The sequence below is a fragment of the Malus sylvestris genome, chromosome 13 (assembly GCF_916048215.2).
Source record: "Malus sylvestris chromosome 13, drMalSylv7.2, whole genome shotgun sequence".
In the NCBI taxonomy this organism is placed as follows: domain Eukaryota; kingdom Viridiplantae; phylum Streptophyta; class Magnoliopsida; order Rosales; family Rosaceae; genus Malus; species Malus sylvestris.
In genome coordinates this window covers 33,236,991-33,259,138 of record NC_062272.1, presented here as the reverse complement: position 1 = coordinate 33,259,138, position 22,148 = coordinate 33,236,991, and the positions used below count along the sequence as shown (strand labels likewise).

The 22,148-nt window shown below is 36.8% G+C and overlaps 1 long non-coding RNA gene and 1 pseudogene across 1 annotated transcript; one reads left to right on the top strand and one right to left on the bottom strand.

Moving 5' to 3' along the window:
- Positions 1 to 1,540: 1,540 nt before the first annotated feature.
- Positions 1,541 to 2,901, top strand: LOC126595719 (uncharacterized; annotated as a pseudogene).
- Positions 1,726 to 3,802, bottom strand: LOC126595720 (uncharacterized). Its single transcript, XR_007613667.1, has 3 exons — positions 3,525 to 3,802; positions 3,309 to 3,425; positions 1,726 to 2,081 (listed from the first exon to the last, which is right to left on the bottom strand). It is a non-coding gene; the product is annotated as an uncharacterized LOC126595720 (long non-coding RNA).
- Between the last annotated feature and the right edge of the window lie 18,346 nt (positions 3,803 to 22,148).

Sequence of the window (22,148 nt, the reverse complement as noted above, 5' to 3'; positions counted from 1 at the left end):
CTAATTTGGCCGTGAAGAGCTCCAATTTCACTCAAATCCGCCGGAAACCCTAGAATGGGTGTTCTTCGATTCTCCTTTCTCAGCATTCCAACGTCCTTATAACTATTTGGGTCTTATTCCTAGGTCCAAGGGGACTTGATTAAGGGTGGTAATGGGTGGTGAAACTCGCCAGAAAGGAAGAATCGTCGTTGAGCACCTCTGGTGCTCCGGTGAAATTCCTCTCGGGTTAGGACCTAAAAACCCTTAAATATAGATGGAGATGGTAGAGGGAAGGGTGTGGAAGAGGTTACAAGTGATGAAGGGGTGAAACTTGCTTGAAAAATGGCGGAGGACTGCCGGAAATCCACCACGGTCGAAGCCGGGTTTTTTGTGTATGTATGGCTACGGGAAAAGGAAGGGAAAGCTGAGAGCTTTCCTCTCTCCTCTCTTAATTGGTTGAAAAATTATTATTTTATTCTTTTCTCATCTAATTGGTCCCTATTTTCTATCCTTGAAGCTGATTGGTTTCTTTCCCACAAGGTGGGAGTTCAATAATTTAGTAATCTGAAATGTAAGTAACCAATTTCAAACGTCTGTAACTATACTGTTATAATCCGGACTCACAAATGGCTTTCGACTATGCGTTCGTATCATCGAGTACTACGCAAATACGCCAAAAGAATAAGTCATACGTTCTTCTAGAAGATGGTCAACAGAAATCAAAATCCTTGCCTCTAAACATTTTGTCAATTCCCTCAATTAAAATTAAATAATAAAAAAATGAAATTTTAGGGACGGGCTGTCACAATGTATGAAGGTTTGAATTATTAATCACCGGTTTAAACTATCTAATTGTCTTAATACTTAGCTACCATTAGGATCTTTAGAAAAGTAATTTGATGCAATTTTGGTCGGAGGTCGGTCCTTGAAATTGACGAAGGCTTCTTGTGATTAATATGTGCAAGTTCACTTAGGATGAATACCACATCTTAAGGGTTGTATAGTTTTTTAAAAGGTTTCACAAAGCTTAATTAGTCATTTATGTTTAGATTTGATTTGAATACCAGATGGGTTGCGTGTTTGATATACGCTCTATGTTAAGGGTCCAAGTAGGCATGTGTAATTCATAAGTAATTGGAAGAACTACATAAGATTGTTAAGATTACATAAGATTGTTAAGATGACGGCGGAACCCTAGGTTTTTACAATTTAATTTTCAAAATTTTTTTTCTTCTTTTAGTTTAGTTTATTTTATCACTTTATTTAATTATTTTCTATTAAATTCGTTTTTATTATTTTAAATCATAAAATCAACATTTTCTCAAACTTTGTTTTAAATAATTAATTAAGATTTGATTTAACATAAATTATTCATTCAATCCTTATGGAGAACGACCTTGCTAGAGTCGCCTCTACTACAATTACCTTGTACTCTTGCAAGTATTTAAAGTGTTTTTATCCTACTTTTTCCGGTGTCTATTAACTCTTAGTTAATTATTATTGTATATATCTTTCTATTTAATTGCTGATTTTGCTTTTGTAGGTTACAAGCAGTGCAACAATGGAATTTGCAATTCCCCTAAAGTCAATCTAACACCCAGTGTACCACATCTTTGGGTTTCATTAGCAAAAACAGGTTATTATGGAGTTAAGCCTACGGTTTGTGCTCTTTGCAATTCAAATATCATGATATTTTGCAATGTCCTGAGAGAGAATATTTTCTAGATTATGTCCAGGAGTATATAAATATGAGAAACAATTCAAAATGGAACTGGAATAATCCCCATTCAGAGATCTATACTCAAAGTTTGAAAGAGCATCTTGAGCAGTATTTTGAGTAGCTTAATGTGCCACAAGAGTTTTCGGTGGAGGACAAACTCTCTAAATTGTTGGAATCAACTGATTTGTACATAGAAATAACCAATCAAGGATTTCAAATTCAAGCAGTAAATTGTGGGAGAAGCTATGATGATCAAGAGGTTGGTGCAAGAACGGAGGACCCATTTGCCTATTATTCATGCCCAAAGGAGAAAATAGCTGATCATGCACCTGAACTTATCGCTACCCAGTTTTGTGTGCCACCAACATTTTTTCCACAAAGGCTGCAAGAAGACATCAGTGTTAATGTGTTGAGTAAGGTTCACACAAATGCAACATTAAGCATGTCACATGGTCAACTTTTCAGCCAGCTAAACAATTTGGATATAGGGCAAATGGTTGTTGATGGGAAAATTTTAGATGCTATATTGAACAGTGCACCAACATAGCCAATCATACAAGATGGTATTCAGTGCAGGTCATACAAGTAGACTATGATGCACAAGGAAACAAAGAAAAAGCTAAATGGCAACCTAATTCTTAGTCAAGAAATTCAGCCAATGCAGAAATTGTGGGTGTTAAATACAAGGTTTGAGTCAGTTCGACGAAAACGTAAACCTTGATGGAGGGGATCCTATTTTATTACAACATTTCATTCACATAGAAGGGCTAACATGAAGGATTCAACCACTTCCCTGAAACACATAATTGACAAACATCATCTCATTTCGTACCTACCGTTGTTGTATGATGCTGTAAAGGCATGGTTGACTCTAAAGGAGCAAGTGACGCGACCATCAATCTTATTCCATCCGTCTAGCTATAAACGTTAACTATAGCGCTAATTGGGAGGCAACCTAATTTTTCTAACCCTTCTTAATTTCGTTCATTTCATTTTCTTCATTTTTATTGTTTATCAAAAAAAAAAAAGGAAAACACAAAAACAGCAATTGTTTTAAATCAGTGTCTTATTTTTGGTTCTATTCTAATTAGATTTTTAATATGTGTTTTTTGCAAGATGCATTTGAATTCGATTGGCCCTAAATATCGAGTACACGCGCACTTTTGACAGAATCATGGATTCAGTAGCATTTATATGTTCATTACAACAAATTCATCATCACATTCATAAGAATATTCATGGGAGTCAAATTCAACACAAATACAAGCATAGGATACAGAACGAGCACAGGCAGAGTTCAAGAATGCTTATTTTAGTGGGGATTGCTGAGAAGATCCATGTGTTGTTTGGAAACCCCTTTGAAAACAATTATTTTACATAATAAGTTTGGGGGTGTCCAAGTTGCACAAAGGAAGGCCATTGTTCAATTTCAGCACTTAGATCCAGAATCGTGCAACGCATTTTTTTTTTTCTCAACATTCTTATAATAGAGGCATGCATGGACAAAATTTCCACAGGCAAATTACAATTATCAGAGTTCCAGGTGGGCCATCATCCTAATGCTATGAAGAAATCCCAGCCAATACAGTGAAGGAAGCATGTTTTATACCTTTTTAATTCTGAATTTGAGCATCTCGTGAAATCCACTGGTTTCTTGTCCACCGGATCTCAGGTTTGATGTCCTTCATGTTCTTCATCTTTGCTATCACAGTCGCTTCCAGGACCCCTACACAGAAACACACATGCATGAGCTATCTATTCTCTTTCATTGTTTAATCTACACTGTGCTAACGAAATTGAAGGTGGGAAGAGGGAGAGTAGTTACCTTTGTGAGGACTGGGGTCTGGAAGAGACAATATGGAGCTTAGATATGCCTTCATTTCATGGCAGAAACTCCTTGGCTTTGGGTTGTGCATAGACGAGAGAGTGTTGAGGTGTAGTTAGGATCAGAGCAAAATAAGAGAAAGGGGTGAGAAAATGAGAGATGAGAGCTATTTTTCATTCTAGAGAGAAATGATGCAATGCAGAAGTGCACTCATGGTGTTGGGCTCGAGGACCGCACAAATTGAGATAGATAGAGAGAGAGAGAGAGAAACAAACGGCAGCTGGATTGGTAATGAGGAATGCAGCTGTTAATTCAGCTTATATCAAGGTTCTAAAAAACACTAGGCGCTAGTCGGGCGGCAAGTTAGCGCCTAGCGCCTAGGCGGATTTAGGTTAATTTCTTGTATATCTTGTAAATAAATGTATATTGACACATAAAAAATTATACTTGTATGAAATCCATTGATAAGATAATAAAATAATGATAAAATACAAAAAGAGTATCCAACAAAGTCTAAAATTTAAAAACATATTAAGCATATATACCATATAACTTAAGACATTTTGAATGATTATATCTATTTTTTTTTAAATAAAAGTAAAAATCTAACGTAGTGGGCTTGATGGTTAATTATAAAACTACTAGGAAGCCATGCCAATTATCCCTTAATGAAACCACACCCATTGGTATCATCCCCGAAATCCTCTCTCTTTTATTTATGATTTTATTAGTGTCCTACTTTGAACTTTGGAGCCAAAACGGGTCAGAGCATGTGTCTTTTATTTATGATTTTATTTGGGTTGGTGACACTTTGAACTTTGGAGCCAAAACCGGTCAGAGCATGTGTCTTTTATTTATGATATTATTTGGGTTGGTGACACTTTGAACTTTGGAGCACCAAAATCGGTTAGAGCATGCATCCTTCCCCATCAACCGGTCCCATCTCTCTCTCACCTCCCTCACGTCACTTTCTCACTCTCTCTCTAAACCTACACACTCAACCACCAATTCTTATCATCACTCACACATCACCATCATTTTTGTTTTTGAAAACCAGTTCTCTCTTTCTCTCTCTCTCTCTCTCTCTCTCTCTCTCTCTCTCTCTCTCTCTCTCTCTCTCTCTCTCTCTCTCTCTCTCTCTCTCTCTCTCTCTCTTTTCGAACTCTCTGCCTTCTCTTGAAGCCATTTTTCCTCTTAGATTACAGCTCGTTCTCTTTCTCTCTCCTTTCGAACTCTCTGCCTTCTTTCTAAACCATCGTAGCCAAAGAAAGCTCCAGGCACCATCACCAAAAAATCCAATTAAATCGAGACCTCAAACCACCAAATACAAGACCTGCGCAACCTGGGGATCCCTATGATACCTTTGCATGTTAAATTTTGTGATGGACAGTAGGAGAATCCAAGCAGGGGTTCTCGGTGAGAGTTGCTCTAATGGAATCGAGCTACAACCTTTGAAAATTGAGCTTCTGGCGTGGAGCTCCGGCGAGGGACCCGTCGAACTTGGGGTCCCATGAGCTCGAATTAGTCCCGTTCGAAACTCACATAGCTTAACCCATGCTTTGCATGTTAATTTCAAGTTCAAATTCAAGTTTGCGATTTTGGGTTTCCGTTTGAAATTTCTTCCCAGGAGACCATTTCACTCTGCCTAGACAGCCGCCTAGACCGCCGCCTAGACTGGCTAGGCCGCCTAAGAGTGCCTAGGCGGGCACCTAATAGTTCCCCGATTTTTCTTAACGATTCGGACCTAATCGCATCTGCACACCTCCGCGCCTAGGTGGCTTTCTAGGCCGATTTTAAGAACACTAGCTTATATAGTTCCAGGTGTAGGCTTTTCACATGAGTGTTTTGCACGTGCAAGGCTCAGCGCCTCACCTTGTTCCACCAAGTCACGGGTTTAACTCCAGCCCGTAACACTTTTGGGTTTTTATTTTTCAGCACCTTCTTTGATGCTTTCATGTCCCAGCCTCCTAGGTTCAAACCCAAGTGTGTCCACCTCCATTCCCTTTATTTTATTTTTTTTATTTTCGAGTTTTATTTATCGTCTTTCTATTTCTAGTTAATTAAGGTGGTTGTTTATTTTTATTTTGCTGTTTTAGTTTATTTTTTCTTTTCTTCTATTTTCCACACCTTGAGGACAAAGTGTGAAATACGTTTGGGGGTGGGGAAGTAGAATTTTAGGGTTTTAATGTTTGTGTCAAGTTAAAAATTTTCATTCTTTTTAAGTTAATATTCATAGATTATTTTAAACGGTTGAACAAATGGACATTGTGAAGATTAATCCCACATTAGAGTCTCCTCCATTTATTGTTGCTTAGACACTAATTCATGAGTTATAATTTGAAAATTTGCACATTCACATCAACATGGTTTGTGGGGAGTGAGATTGAAGCACTTACTTTTAGTCTAAGTTTATTTTTTTTATTTTTGTTTAAAGTAAAGTTAGTTATTGTTATAAAGTAATAATTGTTCCACCCGAGACTTTACCTAGTAACCGGGCCAGTCCTGCCTGATCGACAGTGATTCTTGCATCAAACGATAGAGTTTTGGCATGCGGCAGGGTGGTTAGTTGGTTTCGTAGCTTTTTCAGCTCGAGTTAGTAAGTTCTTAGGAGTGTTCTACACCTAGTGCCCTAAAGCCTTTGTAGTTTGGGAGTGATTGACTTAAAGCTCGTTACATGGGTTGGATAGAAAGCTTAAAGGAACCGACATTGTATGACCATTACTGTTACTGAAAAAAATAAAAATAAAATGAGAAAATTTTGAAAAGAAGAAAGGAAAATGAAAAAAAAAAATAGTTATATTTAAATTTAGTATGTGTGAAATAAAGAAGGACAAGTGGTAAGGGTTTTAGTCAAGTTTCCTTAGTTATGTTGGTTCACTTTAAGCCAAAGGAAGTTCATGAATTCTTTTCTAATTAATTATAAATGGCTTAGACTCTGTAGTGAGATTAGTTGAAACTTTTGAAAAGATGTTCTAATTTTTAATATTTTCTATGGATTGCAACTTGAAGGTGAAAATTGTCTTAATTAATTTTTGTCTAAGTTTTTAGTTTGTTAGTTTTTTTTTCTAGTTTTGTTTTTCTTGAGGACAAGCAAAAAGCTAAGTTTGGGGGTATTTGATGAGTCGATATTATACTATATATTTTACCCTAATCTTAGTAATAATGTATTGGTTATTATGTGTAAATTTTGATACTTTGAATTATATTTCTAATGTAGGACATTCGACTTCCTCTGGAACAAAAAGTGACCAAACGGATGAGTTTTGGAGTAATTCGAATTGGAGGATGTTGGTGATTCTTCCAAGATAATTGTATCAAAGTTTCAGATTTTTCTACTTAGCTGTTTGACCGTGGTGATGAAATAAAGGCCCAGCGCGCAGCTTTCCTAGATTGACATTTCTGGACGTTTTGGGTATTTTAGAGGTCAAGAGGGCATATTTTGAGGAAGATTCCTTCTGAGGATTTGTAGGGAACGACTTCAACTTTCAAAAGAGACCTTTTGCGACCAAATCGGAGTTGATTTGTTAGGTCAAAAGTCTGATTTTCTGAGAAGTCCGAATTGTAGTTCAAATAGGAAACCTTTTTATTTTCCGTGTTATTATTCAATTATGTTTCCTAGTTTTACTCTAAGATTTTTTAAGGTTTTATTTTGTATTAGTATAATAAAATATTTAGCCATTAGGGTAAGTAGGAGAAGAGAGGAGAAAATGCATGCACACTTTAGAGAGCTTTTGGATTCAAGTTTATTTTCAAGATGTTTTCTATCCTTGTTTGTAATAATATTTCGTTGTATGATTGCTAGTAACTAAATTCCATTTGCTAGGGCGAGGCCACGAGCTTTAGCAAGAATATGTAGTTTCTTTTCAATTTACTTATGATATTACGTATGCAGGTTTGAATTATTAATCACCGGTTTAAACTATCTAATTGTCTTAATGCTTAGCTACCATTAGGATCTTTAGAAAAGTAATTTGATGCAATTTTGGTCGGAGGTCGGTCCCTGAAATTGACGAAGACTTCTTGTGATTAATATGTGCAAGTTCACTTAAGATGAATACCATGTCTTAAGGGTTGTATGGTTTTTCAAAAGGTTTCACAAAGCTTAATGAGTCATGCATGTTTAGATTTGATCTGAATACCACAGACGGGTTGCATGTTTGATATACGCTCGATGTTGGGGGGTCCAAGTAGGCATATATTAGGAATACCTAACCTTCAAAATATGCATGTGTAATTCATAAGTAATTGGAAGAACTACATAGGATTGTTAAGGTGACGGTGGAATCCTAGGTTTTTACAATTTAATTTTCAAAAAATTGTTTTCTTTTAGTTTATTTTATTTTATCACTGTATTTAATTATTTTCTATTAAATTCGTTTTTATTATTTAAATCACAAAATCAACATTTTCTCAAACTTTGTTTTAAATAATTAATTAAGATTTGATTTAACATAAATTATTCATTCAATCCCTATAGCAAGAATGTGACAACCTGTCCCTAAAATTTCGTTTTTATTTATCGAGGGAATTGACAAAAATGTCAAGAGGCAAGGATTTTGATTTCGGTTGACCATCGTCTAGAAGAACTTATGACTTATTCTTTTGGCGTATTTGCGTAGTACCCGATGGTATGAACGCATAGGCGAAAGCCGTTTGCGAGTCTGGATTATAACGGTATAGTTACGGATAGTTGAAATCGGTTACTTGTTAGTTTAATTTTGAACTCCCACCAAGTGGGAATAGTGGACCAATTAAATTAAAGGGACAATGAACCAATTAGAAGAGAGGGAGAGGGCAACAGCCCAATCAGAAGATAGGAAAAGAAGAAAGAAAAAAAAAACAGGAAAGCTCCCAGCTTTCCGTGCACCTGCACCCACACCCATTGCGACCGCGCATCTTCCAAGGCCAATTCCGGCCAACTCTGATGGAGTTTTTCGACACCACCACCACCATCATGAAGCTCTCATTCCCCTCTACAAAACCCACCCAAGAACCACCTTTAGAAACCACCACATGTGGCGGGGCGAAGCCACGAAATCTGACCCGTCAAAACAGTGTTCGGCCACTCTTTTCAATTTTCAGGCAAATTGGCAAAGTGATGGTCGATGCCACCACTTGGGCTTTGTAGCCCATCATCCCAGGAGCAAATCCCAACCAACCTTGACCCCGTTGGTCCACCGTAGACGACGAATCGACGCCGGGAAGTTTTAGGCACCGCTTGCTTTGTGGGCAAAATTGACCATCTTCCGTCCACTTTTGGACTTTGTGGCAGGTATGAAAGTTGTTCATCTCTTTTAGATCTTCATTTTTGTAAAATTTGAGAATTTTTAGAAATAATGGAATTTTCTGGCGAACCGTTGCGGCCAACCACCACCCGCGGCGGCACGTGTGGCAGCAGCCTGGCCAGTGGGCCAACGATGTCCTTTTAAGTTCAATTAGATGTTCTGATATCATAATTGATATAATATGATGTGGTTTGATTGTTTGAACTTAGTTCATTACGATACATCACTTTACCTTTATATGAATCGATGATTCGTCCGTTCAATCGTCACCAAACTTTGATACATATTAGTACATAATATTTGAGGACCACAGAAAATTATAGATCAAGAATCCGACGTACGGATCTTCCCAAATTGGATTTTTAAGTTCATAAAATAAAATGTTAACCGCCATGGTTTTGACAATTTGTCGGAGATCCGACAGTTGGATCGTAATGAAACCTTAGGATGTTGTTCTAAAAGTATAATGTGGATCTTTGGAAGCAACGGATCAGAAATCTATGATGCAGATCTTCCGAATTGAATTACGTAGTGATGCGTTTTATGTAAATTATGTATTCTATTGGTCAGAACTTTGAGATGTGATTTGATAATTGGTCATACGCGACGATAGTTCGTGATGTCTCGATATGCGTGCTATGGAGTTGTAGCGAGGACCTCAGGTGAGTGGGTCTTTTCCTTTCTATCGTATATTATATATATATATATATATATGATTGACAATTCCACAAACGTTTATAAATTGATTATTGCATATAATTACTGTGAATGCTTTGAAGTACTAATGCAAACTACGAATGGCTTGATCCATGTTAGGGTACGTAGGCAGTCTAACGAGACGTTAGATGCAGCCATACTATTAATGAGACTAATTAATTGAGACAATAGCCTTGTTTGGGAAATTGTGCAATGTGAGGGAAATTGGTGGAAAATGTGAGATTTAGCCTTATGATTTAGTGATGGGATGTTGGTTATAAATCAATGTGTGAAGGATTGAGAAATTGAAGTAAAGAATCGTAAGTATTAATAGTTAGTTAAATTAATGTTTAGTTGAGCTTATCACCGATAATTATTTCCGAAAATAAATAGTTCGGGAGTAGAGCGTTACAGCTTATGCATTTTATGCCATATTATACATATATATATATGTATATAACTGTGAATGCTATGACATGATTGAGTATTAGATTGCATCATGGTATATCCATATGTATATTAATTGCTCGTAATTATTATGAACGTTTTGAAGTGCAAAGGTGAACCTAGGACACCCAGGTAAGTTCAAGTGAGTTTATTGTATTAGTGGAAATGATGGAGTTATGGCATGACTACATGTATGTTTTAGGCAACTCCGACCTTGTCGTACAAGTTGCAATGATAGGCAACTCCGACATTATAGTATAGGTTGCCCATAAGTTGTACATATTATAATAGATGCAATTAAAGCTCATAAACCTGCACCCCGGTGTTAGTGCTCCTGCCCATGGCCGAGGCACAATCTTTCACGTGATGTTCACCTCTCACACCTTACGCTCACCTCGGATCCAAGGTAGGTGCACAGTTCTGTCATACAGACCACTATAGGTGGTTCCGACTCGTAGGTGACCCGTGTTTATTCGCACAGTCTTCACGTGATCATAGCACTTAAGGGTACTTATTTACACCCAGTCCTGTCGTACAGACCACTATAGGTGGTTCCGACTCGTGTGCAGGGATATATGATAAGATATGGATAAGTTGTACAAGTCACCATAGGTGACTCCGACTTATGAGCTAGCATTGATTGATGAGATATGGATAAGTCGTACAGGTCACTATAGGTGACTCCGACTTATGAGCTAGCATTGATTGTTGAGATATGGATAAGTCGTACAGTTCATTATAGGTGACTCCGACTTATGAGCTAGCATTGATTGTTGAGATATGGATAAATCGTACAGGTCACTGTAAGCGACTCTGACTTATGTGCTAGCGTTGATTGATGAGATATGGATGCAGTCGTACAGGTCACCATAGGTGACTCTGACTTGCGTGCTAGTATGGATTATTAAGCACATGATTATTGATATTACTGATAAGATGCGGTGTTGTAGTATATTTATGGATTTACTGTTGATATATTTTTAATTTCACATTGATACGTGGTATGATTTTTCTGGAAACTATACAGGTGTTGCAGCGAGGGGTTATAATGTTTTATATGGTTTCTATTAAATTTTTATTTCTAGGGCCACTCACCCTTGTCTTGTTTTCACCCTTCAGGTTTTATTAGCTGAGCTTTCTTATCGATGAAGGTTCGTGGCGATTCTTAGTATTGGAGATTCTTTCGAGGGTACGATTCTTAATTCACTCTACTGTACTTACTTATGCTCTAATGTCATGTGTGAAGTGGGTTCATTCCCGCTCACCAGCACACTCTGGTATTTAGGCACTCTTAGGTTTAAAATTATTCACATTTTTCCACATCATCACACTGTATGGCTTCATCACCTCCCAAGTGTCGGCCAACCCAGCTCGATTAGGAGTCCTAGTGGACATTCCGGGTCGAGGTGTGTCAAAGAATATGTAGTTTTTTTCAATTTACTTATGATATTATGTATGCAGGTTTGAATTATTAATCACTGGTTTAAACTATCTAATTGTCTTAATGCTTAGCTACCATTAGGATCTTTAGAAAAGTAATTTGATGCAATTTTGGTCGAAGGTCGGTCCCTGAAATTGATGAAGGCTTCTTGTGATTAATATGTGCAAGTTCACTTAGGTTGAATACCACGTCTTAAGGGTTGTATGGTTTTTTTCAAAAGGTTTCACAAAGCTTAATGAGTCATGCATGTTTAGATTTGATCTGAATACCACAGACGGGTTGCATGTTTGATATACGCTCGATGTTGGGGGTCCAAGTAGGCATATATTAGGAAAACCTAACCTTCAAAATATGCATGTGTAATTCATAAGTAATTGGAAAAACTACATAGGATTGTTAAGATGACGGTGAAATCCTAGGTTTTTACAATTTAATTTTCAAAAAATTGTTTTCTTTTAGTTTATTTTATTTTATCACTTTATTTAATTATTTTCTATTAAATTCGTTTTTATTATTTTAAATCACAAAAATCAACATTTTCTCAAACTTTGTTTTAAATAATTAATTAAGATTTGATTTACATAAATTATTCATTCAATCTCTGTGAAGAACGACATTGCTAGAGCCATCTATACTACAATTACCTTATATTCTTGCAAGTATTTAAAGTGTTTTTATCCGGTGGTAAAATCCCTATCAGTTAGCATGGCGGCGGCATCAGCAGTTGAATGTTCTTATCTATCATGTAAAAGAAAAATGAAGGAAAAAACAAGAGATGAGAATGCACTTTAATGTTTAAGACAGCCTGGATGGCCTTCAAGGTGGAAGTGCCATTCAATTCACGTGTGAAATTGTGGTATTAGCAGGGACGACCCCAAAATGTGATATTTGTTATGAATTCTTTATGTGCGTAGTTCAAGAAAATAAAAATGTAATCGACTTAATTTAAGTGACTATCATTTAGTATTATAGTTAGTGATGTTCTTCTTCACTTGTAAGTGAGAGGTCTTAGGTTCGATTCTCGCCAAATTAGAATTTGAACCACATTATTGCTAACACGTTGTGAGGCTAAGCCCATCATCATTCTCTTAGTGTAGATAATTAAAAAAAATTCAAGTAGTTAAAATGTTTAATGATCTTATTTATCTTGTTAATGATATTAATACTGCAAAATGATAGCGGATTGGTCAATTTTGGTATGGTTGTAAATTTTTTATTTTTTATTATATCAAATGTGAGTGAGAGGTTCAAACTTGAGACATCTTATAATATTAAAAAGAAAATTACGACTGCCATTTAGTACCATAATCTAGTGATATTTTTTTCCATTTATAAGTGAGCATAAACTAATAGTTTCTTGAACAAAATTAATGAGGTGAGTGTGGACCGGCTAAATTCAAGGTGTTATAAGTCACTTAAAGTCCTATGCTCACATTAATTAACGATTCATTTTATAAACCGGCTAAATTCAAGGTGTTACAAGTCACTTAGGGTGTGTTTGTTGCATAAACTGGACTGGCTTAGACTAGACAAAGCTGGACTAGCTTAGTGAAGTGTTTGGTGCAGTGTTGGACTAAGAAATAGGATATGGAAACAATACTGTCACCAATTTGATGTTGGCTCAGACTAAGACTACATTATTGTTCTATTTTAATTGCTTTTTTATTAAAGATATTATTGAAATTAATAATATTGATTGAGAGTGAGACTCAATAAAAATACAAAAACCAAATTTTCTTGCCAACGAAAGAAACATACATGATTCAAGAGTAGCATTGTTCCAAACATCAATATAACAAAGTGTTCTCCCAACAATCGATAGGGTTCATGATGCTTTTCTTAATTATTCACCTTTGGTTTAAAGTTGTAGATTAAAGTTAAATGTGTTGGTTTATACTTGTATTTGAGTAGAACGAAAATTGATGTCTGACAAGTTCAATTTTTTACTCAATTGTGAAATAATTACTTAGAATTGCTCTTGTATGTATAAGCCAATTTTAGTCCATATCATGACAATTGCATTCAATCCCAAGACCACAATGATGCGAGGAACAATGACAAATGGATAGATGCGCATTGATCATTGCTACATTTGGATTCCTAGCACGTAAATTGGCTTGCTTCAACTAGTTTGAAGGAAACTAGTAACAATATGCAAAAGGAAAAGATCATGAACAATTTATGCATTCCATTTGTATATAAAACTAAGCAATTAAAATGTCTTCCCTCACAACGAAGCAAGTCAATTAGTCAATTCCATGTGCACTAGTGCTAATCCAATGAAAGGAAAAACAAATGAGAGAGGGAAAGGTCACCAATTTAATCAAACTATTGGATGTTCCAACTAGAACAAATGAAAGATCCCAATACTACATTAATATAGTACACAGCAGAGCAAGGTAAACTACTTAATTGTGCATTCTACAATATTTTACAATAAACTCTGGAAAATAGTTATCTGCCTCAATCATTCGAGCTATATCTACTCAATTCAAGAACTGCAACAGAGGAGACAGTTTCCAACTCAATTCCATTTTAGATCAAGTATGCTAAATTATGGTTAGGGCGGGAGCTCACACTGTAGACAATACCAGGAGTCCATATGTACAAACAAGAACTTCCTGTGCAAACAACAGGACAAGTGCAAGTAGGATCCCAAACTGTTGCACGAATAAGATATTTCTGCATCAAGATAGCAGCGAGTTCAAAATGGCATATGTAATATGTCCCATATCCAAAGAATGCTTGGCATGCTATTAGAACCATATCAACTACAATAGCCAAACTCATAGCTAAGATAGCTTTCCTAGTACAAAAAGAAGGTGAAACAGCAGTGTTGCAATTGATCATTTTTCTTTTCAAATAAAAATCTTCACGGTCTAAGTTACTCCACAAAATTGATCCCAAAATACTTGACCATTGAAGACCCAACGCCAAAACACACCAATTTCCTCCACATATGGAGACCAACATCACAACCTCAAACATTCCATCTTTGCTACATTCAAAAGAATTTTCAAATTCATTCATACAAGGAAAACAAATAAAGACCAAAAGTTTAACACAAGAAGCAGATTAGTACCATAGATTTGTAATGTTTCCACATGAAAAAAACCTGAACAAGTATGATTGCACAATACTCAAATAACTTATTTGAGGACCTTTAATTGACTAGTGATATAATGTGGTATGAGTAACTTATTTAAGGACTTTAATTGGGGTTATCCACTTTCAAAAAGGCAAGGCGCTGGTGATGGATTAGGGTCAAAATCAAACCATAGCCTTTTTCAAAAGTGACGACAAGGAAACTAAGTAGCAAAAATCACAAATCAAGCCAAGTAATTGACCAAAAATTAATAAAATTAATCCAAATTAACGTAATTTTATCAAACCCATTAACACAAACCTGATTAACAAGCTGGTGGGGCTGGAGAAGGGGGTTGGTGCTGGAGCTGCGGGTCAAGGCTTTGCTGCCCTTTATAGAGATGCATCACGAGTTTGAAATTGAACAAAAAAAATATATAGGAAATGAAATAAATTAACCTACACAACTCCTCGGCGGTATTGAATCGAGGACGGCGAGTGCAAGATGTTCCTCGAAGATGGATTGGAGGATGACTAGAGTTGGATGGACAACGGTAAGAGTAGGATCTTTCTCAGTTCGAAATTCTGGGTTTAGGGTGAGGAGGGAGGGAGAGAGTGGTGATGGGCTGGTGGTGTGGTCTCGTTGGAGTTGGTTAGTTGTGGTGTGATGGTGGTTGTCGGTGCTTGATGTGAATTTTAACTTGACACACAAATTAAACCCTATGGATGACAATTGTAGTATATGAGCAAATAGGGATCGTTCTAGACCGGGGATTAACTAGGGATGCTAATCAATGTGAAACTGACTCAAAACGTAAAAACATAATGTAAAACACTAAACTAGACTCAAAGAATGCAAAACTAAACTCTAAAACACTAAAACAAACCAAAAGACTCAAACAGCACTCAAAACACTCAAAACTGCCTTAAAAACACTTTCTGGGCAGTTTTGAGCACCTAACACTAATTTGGATGAAATTGGACTATAAATTGACTCAAGACACTTAAAAACACAAACTAAATTAATTTCTAACTAATCTAACACTTTAAATTAAATGGGGAATTGATTTTTACGAAATTGAAATTAAAACAGAGACTTGTAAACAAACTTCAAACAAAACAGATTGTGATGAAATAGAATGATGAGAAACTTAGTTAGAGGGTTCCTTATCCACACATGAACATATGCATATAATTTGATTCCCAGTTATGACTTCAACAAACAATGAATGACAATGCTCCAAGTTAATTAGGTTCACTTAAATTAACTTTCAGATTTCCCTAGATTCATTGGATTGAATGGGATACGCATTACAACCAAATTATTCCTCATCAAAGTCCTTAACTATGGAATACGCATGATAGAGACATTCAACAAAGATCATTAAGTTCAACGGAAATCATAAACATCGACTAGGCATTCATAACTATGGAATACGCATGTTAATCCAGCCTAGGGTTTACTTAACACAATCGTGACTAGCGATCTTTACTACTCATGAATATAAGTTCATAACGATTAGGTGAAATTCCCTTATATCCTAGCATCAAGTTTAGGCATGCAAATTAAGTGTCGACCCTCAACCCACATACATAGACAAGTTCTTAATCAAAACAGAAAAGTAAACCACATCTAAAGTTCATGAATTCATAACTGGAGTAAATCAAATCATAACCAACATATGTCCATGGCTTCAAATTCGCCTCTAACTAAAAAGAAATTAGTTCCACATGTTTAACATAATTGAACAGCAAGTTAAATTAAACATGAAAACAGAAACAAGAGAAGAAAGAACTCCAAACACTCCAATAGTTGCAGATTGCATGTGCAAGGTTTCTTCCTTCCTTTGGATTGCACGGCACTACTCCTCCTGTCCTTCAATGGTGACGGCACAAGGTGGTTATGGTGGTGGGAAGGTGCGGCTATGGTTGTAAAAGTCAGAAATATGGATGTATGGTGAGGAAAAGCTGCGGCAAGAACTAGAACTAGGGTTTAGGAGTGTAGAATGAATATGGGAGGTGGTAGTCGGCCAAAGGATGTAAAAACACATATATATAGGCACCAAAAACCCTAAAGAAATCAGGTTAGACAATGGGCTAGGGTTTAGGTGCGGCTAGGGTTGAAAATCCACAAGGAATTAGGTTAAACAATCAGATTTTTGCATGGGAAAAAGCCTAGGGTGCGGCTGCTTAAGTGGGCTAGGGTTAGGGCTTCTAGAATGCCTTGCAAGGCAAGGAAATAGGTGTTCTAGAAGGGGAAAGGTGCGGCTGATTAGTGGCTAGGGTTAGGGTTTGTAGATAGGGCTTCTAGAAAGCCCAAAACCAAGAAGAAATAAGCCCAACCCACGACAAGGATGAGAAAATGTTCTAGAACCACTCTTCGTGTCTTTCAACGCTTAGGAACCTTCTAATGTTGCTAAAACGCAAGGCCATTTAGGTTTAGGAAAGATCAACCCAAAATGGAAACTTTTAGGCTTAGCTTTCCTACTTCAAGTAGGAAACCTCGTTTGAGTAGGAATCTTCGTTCTTCTCGGAATCCATCTTCAACTAGGAATCCCTCGTTGATTAGGATTCCTTCGTTCTTCTCGGAATCCATCTTCAACAAGGAATCCCTCGTTGATTAGGAATCCTTCTTCAATTAGGACTCTTCCTCGGACTAGGAATCCTTCTTGTACTAGGAATCCTCAAATCTTCAAATCTTCAATTTCATCCAAACCTTGTGTTCCAAGCATGTACTTTTCAATCCAAGCTCACTTTTTGCTCCAAAAAGCTCCAAATTGCCATCTTTTATGTAATATGCCCTTTAAACCTGAAAACACATGAAAGTAGCTTAAAAGACTACCTTAACGAAGAAAACATAACCAAAATGCATAAGAACTAGCTAACTAAGGCGCATAAATATGCTCCTATCAGTGCTCAAGAGAACAGAGAGCAGAGAGAGATAAGAGCACAATAAGGACGGAGCATACAAAGACGGAGCAGACGAGGTCTTAGCAATCCCATGGGTATTGGGGGGTCTCGCTAAGAACTCCTAGCGAAGGAGTTTGTCTGTGCAAGTCCCTCTTAGTCTCATTAAACATAATCCCAGTACAGAACAAACACTTGATTGGACTAATTGTTAGTCCAGTCTAGTCCAATGACACTTAGTGAGGGCAAACAAACACCCCCAAGGTCCTATGCTCACATTAATTAACGATTGATTTTATAAACCCTCATCAATGGCAAAGTCAAGACCCTTTTTGTACCTTGTATCACAATTTTTTATTTTTTTTGGAACAGGTACTTCATTTTTTTTTAAAATACACATAATAAAAATTAAGTCTAGATACAATTTCAACATATACTAATAGGGAAATCAATACGAAAATAGACGATTTAACTAACTTACATGCATATATTTGGTTATGTAATTTTCCTAGCTTACTTGCCACTTAGCACCATGATCTAATGATATTTCTCTTCATTTGTAAGTGAGAGATCTTAGGTTAGATTCTTGTCAAATGCGAATTTGAACCACATTTGCTAGCCCATTATGAGGCTAAGCCAACCCGCCCTCGTAGTATCGTTTGTTCAAAAAAAAAAAAAAAAAAAAAAAAAACTCAAAAGAAAAAGTTACTTAAAAATACCGTTTAGTGATATTTCTCTTTACTTTTAAATTAACAGGTAATACTAGAGAAACCAAAATTTTAGATCAAATTTGCAAACTAAATGATGTGTTACCAATAGAAAAAAAGCACGTCAATCAACACTTAGATCATCTCCAGTGGAGTCTCTAAATAGGGACAACCACCGTATAAAATGAGTATAAAACAAATACAGAGACAAAATGAATCTCCAATGGTTCAGAGAGTAAGTCTCTAAAGTATAAAGAGTCACTGGATACATAGTGTATGCCCTCAAATATCGGGACTGTATAGGGATAACTTTGAGTGAAAAAGGGGCCCAGAATATTGATTGAAGTTGTTAATGCTTTTAATTAATTAATAAAATGGTTAACATAAACAAAGAAAATATGCAACTTGAGTGGAAAACGGGACACACAACCTTGATTGAAGATTTTAATGCTTTTAATGAAGGGAGATTTTAGATGCAGTCTCTAGCTACGAATATTCTTTGACTTAGACCTTGTTGGTTTTCAATTTTTGATCAAAGTCCTTGAAATTAATGTGATAATTTATTTATATGTATGTTACTATATTTTTTATATTATAAATTGAAAAAAGAGTATGGGACAATTTTAATAAGGGCATATTTTTTTCTTTTCTTAATATTACATAATTATTGTTTTGTCCTCCTAATGAAAATATTATGTATAAAAAGTGAGGGTAAAATAGGAAAAATAGGGATATGATTGTCATTTTCTCAAAAGGAATACAACTTGACACACCCCGACCGAGATCAAGGCATGTTGGCCATCACGTGAGGGTGACGTAGCCATGTGCATAGTGCAGAAGCAATAAGGATAAGAAATATAAGAATAATTAAAAACCGAAACTACTAGAGTGCACTAGAAAACAGGAAGTGTTAGGAGTAAGATACAAAAGTAATTACTCCTAATCAGAGCATAACAAGTCTAGGTGCAGTCTAGTAGGACAAGTACTAGTTATACGGTACCATAAGGTGTCCTACAATTATTTTATTATGTCAAAACCGCCGAAGTCCTCAAGGCCACCAACAACAAGCTTACCTAAAACCTAGAGGGGCGCAAAACAAAAAACGTGAGTGGGCAAAAACAAATGTTTTACAAAACCAATTCATTTATCAACATTTCTAACCCCTCGCTGTAAAACATGTATAATTTTTCCCATAATCAGAATATAAGCATATACATAAATATATATATGTAAATATATCAATTCAAATCATGCTTCACATAATCATATTCATATGTATACCATGCCAAGATATAACAGAGTAAGTAATTCAGGTGAGAATAACTTCATAGAAATATAACATATTAGCCGGAACCCCTTGTGGTAGTCTGTACGGCTGAATTCATAGCTCAAAAGTCAATCTAGCCGGAGTCACTACAATGACCTATACGGCACTATACTACACAAGAGTCGGAACCAAAAGAAAAGGTCTGTATGACAATACTGGGTGTAATATAATTATGCTCAATACTACTCTCTCATAATAGCTGGGCGATAAATCGCTAGTCACCTACGAGTCGAAACCATAGTAAAGGTCTATACGACAAGAATGTGCACCTAAATTGGATCCAATATGAGCATATGGTGCGTGAGGTGACATTATAAACAGGCATGTGCCATATCTCTGGCTAAATCACAATCACCCTAGGTGCAGTTTTATGAGCTCAACGTTATTCAATCACATATCACATCATCGATAATTCACATAACCAAACATAACTCACCTGAGCTTACCTGAGCGTCCACAACACCACAATTATATATATAATGCATCATATACCAATTCATATACGAATTATAAATTTATATGCATGGCATTCAAGGCATACTCTCATTTAAACATATTTTCTGGGAAAATATCAAGTATATAAATATATACTGAAAACCAAAAGCCCACTCACTAGTATGTCGAAGGGTCGTAGCCCTCGAGTTGTCCTTGAACACGCTGGTCCTCGGGATAAGTCTCACCTATATGCGAATTAACTATAAAAACGTTATTTAAAACACATAGACAAAACTAGCTAATAACTTCTCATACAATGCTCAAATGGGGTGTTTGAATATATCAATGTGATCTACACAACTCCACAAACATCCCCATATTTTTTTAAAAATTTCCGACCACTCATGCGTCGCCACGCATCGGCCAAGGCACGACCAGATGCACCGCCCACGCGCGGGCATGTGCCTGGCACACCCACGGCAACAGTGACGCCGTTAGGAATATTTCGTTAAATGGTAACGAAATCCGTTAAAGTTAACTAACGCCGTTGGAATATTCCATCAAAGTTGACAGAATATTCCGTCATTCCTAACCTCTAACCTCTGGTGACCGTCGCCGGCACCGGAAACTGGGTAATTTTCTAAACCTTATATCTCTGTCGATTTTCATCCAAAATTCATGAAATTTAAACCATTTTGAAGATCTCATCAAGACGAACAAAACCATACCTTTTTCAAGTCCTAAAACTCACGGGATTCGCTGGAAAACTCCCTGATATTCCGGCAAAACCTGCAACTCGCTGTTCTCGCTATTCCGACGTCCAAATTCTTCCAACGAACCACTCCTAGCCTCGTGAGGACCTCCTTAAGCTACCTATAATCTCCAAATTCCTTAAAACCTTCAAAATTACGTGTGCATGAACAGTGCACAAAGTCGGGGTTAGGGTTTCTCGGGTTTTTTAAGCTTTCCATTCTCAAAAATGGTAGCAATGAACTCAGAAGCTTACAAGGAACAAGAATCTTACCTCTTTGAAGTCAATCCGTAAAGTTTGAAAGGGTTTTGGGTGTCGCCCGTACGTGAGGGAAGAAGAGAGAGTGAGTCCGAGGGTGAGAGAGTACAGGAGAGAAGAGAGAGAGGGGGAGTGTGTGTATGTTCCACGTGGGTCACCAATCAACCACAAAATAAGATCCAAGTCCCCAAAGTATGTCACACACACACTACAAAGTTCAACGTCCAAGGTTAAAATCGTCATTTTACATCACTGATAATAGTAATTCGGGACGGGCTGTGACACAACTATTGTTTTGTCTTCCTTATATAAATATTGTGTATCAAAAGTAAGAGTAAAATAGAAAAATTGGGGATATGATTATCATTTTAAGAAAAGGTTGACAAGGCCTCTTCTGTTAATAATAGTATAGATAATAATGAGATTTTAAATAAAAAATGTCACAGCCCGTCCCGAACTTTTAATGTCGGGGACGTAAAACGACGGATTTACCCTTAGCGGGTATTAAGGTATGTGTGTGACATTATTTGGTTTAACCTTATATTAGTTTTGGAGAAAAATAATTAAGAGGAGTTGGATTATAATTTTGGTTTTTGTTAATTTTGGTTAGGGATTTAGATGATGGATGGTGAGGATTGAATGTGGACCATCTAAACCCCTTACCCTCTCTCTTTCCCGTAACTCTCTCTCTCTCCTCCCTCACGACACTCTCTCTCTCTCACACCCATATCGTACGGCCACACCCAAAATCATTCAAAACTTCACGGATTGAAGCTATTGAGGTAAGATTCTTCATCCTTTCATCGTCCTAAGTTGAATGGTACTAATTTTAGAGGGTGAAACCTTCGATATCACGTGAAACCCGAACCCTCATTTTTTGTCACTGTTCATGCATACGTGAAATGTTGTGTTTCAGGGAATTCTAAGCTTATAGTGAGCTTAGTGAGGTCCCAAGGAAGCTCGGAGTGCTTCGTTTGAAGGATTTGGACGTCGGGATCACGAGGTTTAATTTTGGCCGGTTTTGCTTGGATTTTTCCAGTGAGATTTAGTTGTTTTTGGAGCCTAAAAGTAGTGTATCGTGATTCTACATGTTTGGGGCTTCATTTTGGTATAAAATACGAAGAAAATGGTTGAGATACGAAGGAGAACAAGGCATTTGAAGTTTGGCCGAAAACCGACCGCCGGAAAAACCAGTCCGGCGAGCCGAGGTTAGGGATGATGTGCGTGGGGGCGCGTGTCCCCGTGCCTGTCCCGGCGCGTGGGGGCGCGTGCGGCCTCCAAAAATT